The sequence below is a fragment of the Ambystoma mexicanum genome, chromosome 2q (assembly GCF_040938575.1).
Source record: "Ambystoma mexicanum isolate Mex_15411 chromosome 2q, UKY_AmexF1_1, whole genome shotgun sequence".
Lineage (NCBI taxonomy): Eukaryota > Metazoa > Chordata > Amphibia > Caudata > Ambystomatidae > Ambystoma > Ambystoma mexicanum.
In genome coordinates this window covers 259497590-259502729 of record NC_090924.1, presented here as the reverse complement: position 1 = coordinate 259502729, position 5140 = coordinate 259497590, and the positions used below count along the sequence as shown (strand labels likewise).

General features: G+C 41.5%; 1 non-coding gene across 1 annotated transcript; it reads left to right on the top strand.

Moving 5' to 3' along the window:
• The first annotated feature begins 4364 nt into the window (after nt 1-4364).
• LOC138570486 (U6 spliceosomal RNA) lies at nt 4365-4471 on the top strand. The gene has a single exon (XR_011303533.1). It is a non-coding gene; the product is annotated as a U6 spliceosomal RNA (small nuclear RNA).
• The last annotated feature ends 669 nt before the right edge of the window (nt 4472-5140 follow it).

Sequence of the window (5140 nt, the reverse complement as noted above, 5' to 3'; positions counted from 1 at the left end):
AATAGTCTTGGATTGCTCTCTACTTAAAATCATTTGGGGGATGGGGGGTGTCACGCGCTTTAGAACCAGTTCACTAACCCACCAAGCCACGTACCCATCCATCCATACACGTAAATGGCCTCTCACCAGCAAAAACGAAATCGTCTTTTTTCTCCTGCCCTGGGGAATCAAATGTTGAGAGGTATTATATAAAACGTTTCCATTGATATGTGTGGAAGAGGGACATGTATGAACTCCCCTGCTAATGCTCACGATCAGGTGACACAGCTGTGAGAAATGACTTGAAATGCACAGAATAAAGTGCAGCGCGTGCAGCCAGCGATGGACGCGTCAAGCCTTCCGGATGGAATGCTGGTGTACGTTTTTGGCAAAAGCAAAGGCTCCTCAGCGCCCGAGGGCGTGCAGCTGCTGTTCCCTTTCATTGAGACATTTTTAATTTAGAAGGGAGCCTCAGAAGCACAAACACAAATCGAAGACACGGTGTAAAAATGTGCTTCAAACATTCCTTAAAAAGCGCAGGTGTGTGACTCCAGAGTCCTGCGTTTGACCCTTGCAATCAAAGTAACGTTTAATCATCACTGTCTGTGTGCGTGTGTGCGTGTGCGCGCGTGCGCAACCCAGATGCTCACCTACAAGCGGCTAATTAGAGAGATTTCTAGAGAGATTGGCAGATTCTATCATTTATTAAAGTGTTCAATATTTGTAAAACTAGTAAAGTAGCTTGCTATCATGTTGATATATTGTATGTTACAGGTGTCTAATTATGTATTAGCGTTACAAATTAGCGAACATGTGACTCCGATTTGAAAACAAATAACTAAGACGTTCATGACATTTTAATTTGATGGCATACTGGCACAAAATGACACAATCCCGCTTTCCATACTGACCTACTTTGACTTATCAACCTTGCACTCTATCGTGCACAATCGCGATCGTATATATCTACAGTCACCTACATGACTACCAGATTTGTCAGCTGTAGCAACGTGCACAACAACCCTGTCTGATTTGCACCACAACATGCTCTAAATTGCCTCTGCTGCACACATTAGCGATTTGTAGGAATAACTAAAGAATTCTTCTCTGGCAGGGCCTTTTTTTTACTGCAACATACTATTTAACATATAAAAGAGAAAGCGAAATAATTGTAAAATGCTTTCACTTTCTTATAGAGAAACTGTATAATTTTACATGTCATCGAATGTATGCTTATGTTAAACCTATTTCAGTTCAATCAAGTTGAAGTTACAATACATAACACACGAAGAAACCCATGTTATTTAAATACTAAAAAGTAAAACCACGTTTAATGTGCTAACTCAGTTTGCTTGTTTACTTTGCTCACTCTTAAAGCTCCATTGTTTTACTTCTCCAAGAAAACTCTAAAACGTATTGCTACAACCACCATGCTAATAGGCTGGAAAACCCAGGGAGGGGTCATTATCATTTGGGATAATGACCCTTCCCCAACTAATGACCTTCAGCTTAGCCTCAGGCCATAGCTAGGCGTTAGGCCATTATCCTGGGATAACGACACCTCCCTCAATCAAAAAGGCTATTTTAGAGCAGGTCCCTCCCTCATAGGTTCTCAACTAAATGGACCGTCTGGAAGCAGGAAAGGAGATACTTTATATGATCGGGCAATAGCAGCTTGTCCCAATTTTGTTTGTAGAGCACCAAATACAAATAAGAATCTCAATATGATTTACATGTGTCAGAAATTAATTTGCCTAGAGTTAAACACCCATATTTATAATCCTATTTGTGTATTTACTTTAGACCCTACATTTTCCCCCTGTAATGTAAAGGTAGTTGGTACTTCCCTGGGTTGCCCACTTCTTCTAGAAGCGAAGCACCTGCACCTTGTGTTTGGTCCCGCTACCATTATTAAAGCTAAGATGCTTTTCTAACATAACTTTGCATCTTCTGTGCAGCATTAGCTCAGAGCTTACTTGAGGTGGATGTTAAGACCTACCACATTTTATTGGCCTCCCATTCCACTTTTTTGTGAACAGAAAAATGTGCTGTTCAAAAATGTGTAGCTCATCTAATTATTGGTTGTAACATATTTGGGCCCAGAGTCGCAAAACCTTTTTGGTCAAAAAACAAGTAGGACAATTTTCATTAGATGCTGTCATTCACATGCCCTTTTCACCCCCTCTACACATTTGCACGCATCAAGGGGAGTTTCTGTGCATTTAAAAGCTCACTCCAAATTCACAAACGAGACGCACTTTAACATGTGCAGAAATGAAGGTCATGCCCCTGAGCCTTTTCCGAACTGGTGTTGGGCTGAGGCGCAAATCATGACAGGATGATTTCCCACCCTGTCATGATGTTTCGTCAAGCGTCACGGCTGTGGTTTGAACCATGGCTGTCATTTTATCTTTTTGAGTAATTCACTGAGATGGGCCCTTTAAGACTCCGTCTCTGTGAAATGAGTTGCATGGTTGCAGAGAGACTGTCATACGTTAGTGTCTGGTTATGCAAGGGGGCTAGACAGCCCCTTCTGAAATGTGCAGGTCATCTTTCAGAAATAGGTGACCTATACATTTCTTAAAGTAGCACACATTAAATGAGCGGGTTCTCTGCGCTTTTTTTTAAATTTATGCTACTTTTTACGTCTCCGACCCTTGATGTTTAAACTTAAACTATGACATGTCTTCAAAACTTTGGAAACAATTAAAGCCAGAAGGTACATTTAAAGAAAAGACATACAGCTTGAAAAGGCAAAGGAATAAGGCGGTTGCTGAAGGGAAGGAAAATTGAGCTTTGTTAAACTAATTTAATATTTTGCAGGGATTAAGGATTAGCGCAAATTAAATGACACAGTAATAAAAACTGAAAAACTGATTATGATAGATGAACAGGACTCTATAGAGGAGACATGTATCTGGATTAAAAGTTTAGATGAGCACATATAAGAGGGGCCTTGAATCGTCAGAAGGTAAACAGTTGTGCGGGCGATTAGGGAAATGCGGCCTTGCTAAGAACAAGCGATAAGGATTAAGAAGAATTGGCAACACACAGGCACATTTGGAAGTAAAACTAGACTAAATATTGGAGAAACACTACAGGGAGAGGGAGAGAGGCTTATTGAGGGGATGTGGCTAGTAAGAAGATACCACCTGTTAACGAAGGATTGAGGAGAACAGGCCGGAATTGAGATGAAACCATGAAACAGGAAGGGGAATAACGATTTAAGACTCCTCAGCATCGAAGTGCCATTGGAAGTCAAAATCATGTGAGTACAGTGTGGTGGTGAATGAAGAGGTACAAGAAGAGCCGTCCCCAAAGAATGAGCGGAACAAATAACAGACTGCAAAGGTTAAGGAAAACTCTCACACATATTAAAGGCCGAACTGCAGTCCCTCAAATGCGTTCAACCTCAAAGGCCCACGTGGCTGAGTTTGTCATAATTCAGGAAGCTTTCAGAGATGCAGGCTGTTGTTCCTGGAGGAAGCCTCAGAACATTTAGGTATGGGATAACAAACCTGAAGTGGAGAGAACTTGAGTAGGAAGGCGTGTGGGGAGGGGTGGAGGGTGGGGGTGGTAGTGAGTGACTGAAAGCTCAGAGTTCTATTTAGGGTAATTATTATAATTATAATTATGCATTTATAATGCTCTTAATACCAATGAGTGGTGGTTTCTAAGTGCGGGATCGGGATTCAAACCTCTGTTGCACTGTTTTGTCTTGTGTCCAAGACAAACGCGTTGCCCCTGAGCTATCCTTCCTCCCCTTGTTTTGTTTATGCTCTGTGACACATTCAAGGTGTGGACAATACAAGTGCCATTTGGTGCCATTTGGTCATTTCTAGTGAAAAGAAATTTGAAGTGACATGTCTGGAGAAAATGCCAGTGATTTGTGGAGCCAATGGAAGATAACAGGCATCCTGTGGCTTTAAGTGATTAGTGATTGATGAAACAGATCTTTATTCTGCTTTTTGAGCCATAAAAGCATATAACACACAGAATGCAATTTGTACATAACATTCATTATGTTCATTCATTAGCATTCAAATATGTTTCATATATTAAAATGCATAGAACCACATCATAAAACCTCATCCAGGCCTTGTTAAAAAAAGGTACATCAAATCAATAAGAACGACGATCACTTTTTCAGAGCAGAGTTAAAAATCCTCCACATCATTTCATGAGCTTTTAACAAGGGCCACATGTCAGAGCTAAGGACAACCCCTCTGATTAAAAGGCACAGGGCACATTCTAGCTCTGATCTTCTCAGCCATGCCCGGTGCAGATAGTTATACACAGCAAACACCGTCACCGGGTCCTTGGCATTTATACAGAGCTCCAAGGCTGCTTGCACTAACCTCACATCCCTTAATTTAAATATGGGTGTGCTCACTTCGGCAGCATTTATACAAAATTTGGAACGATACAGAGAAGATTAGTATGGCCCCTGTGCAAGGACGACACGCAAATTCGTGAAGCGTTCCATAAAAAAAATTTAAAAATTAAATATGGGTACCAAATAACAATTTCTAAAATCATTATATCTAGTGCAAAAAAAGCATAAGGTGCAGAATGGGTTCATTGGTATTGCCACAGGCTACACACACACAGCTATTATGTGCCTTCCATTTGGCCGTGAACGTGGCTACCTCCAATGTATTAGTGCGTAATTGTATATATAGAGAACGCGCATATGCAGGTCTAACATTGTCAAGGTATTCCTTGAATACATTAGCCAATTTGCTAGGGAGGTAAAGGCACCCTGTACTCAATGCCATACATTCCTGCATCATTCGGTCTCCAGCTGCGACATGGAAGGCATGTTTCACCACCAACTTGGACCCCGGTATCATACAATTAGGGTTCTCCCAAAGCGAGGCCAAACCCACTTTGGTAAGCTCTATATGTATAGACCTGAACCAAGCAAGTAAACGCACCCCACTAGGGGTTAACAAATGTGTTAACACCAAACGGTAGGGTGCTAGGTGCTCGTTTGACCAGATCCTGATCTAATATAATAGCGGTTTCAAAGACAATGCACCAGCCATTGGGTTATTAGTGATTATGTGGGAAAGGACAGTACAGTAAGGGTGCAGCAGCTGGTCCATTGGCCCAGCTGCATGTGTGCAAGTTCCTATTGAATGATTATGCTGCCCCCAAC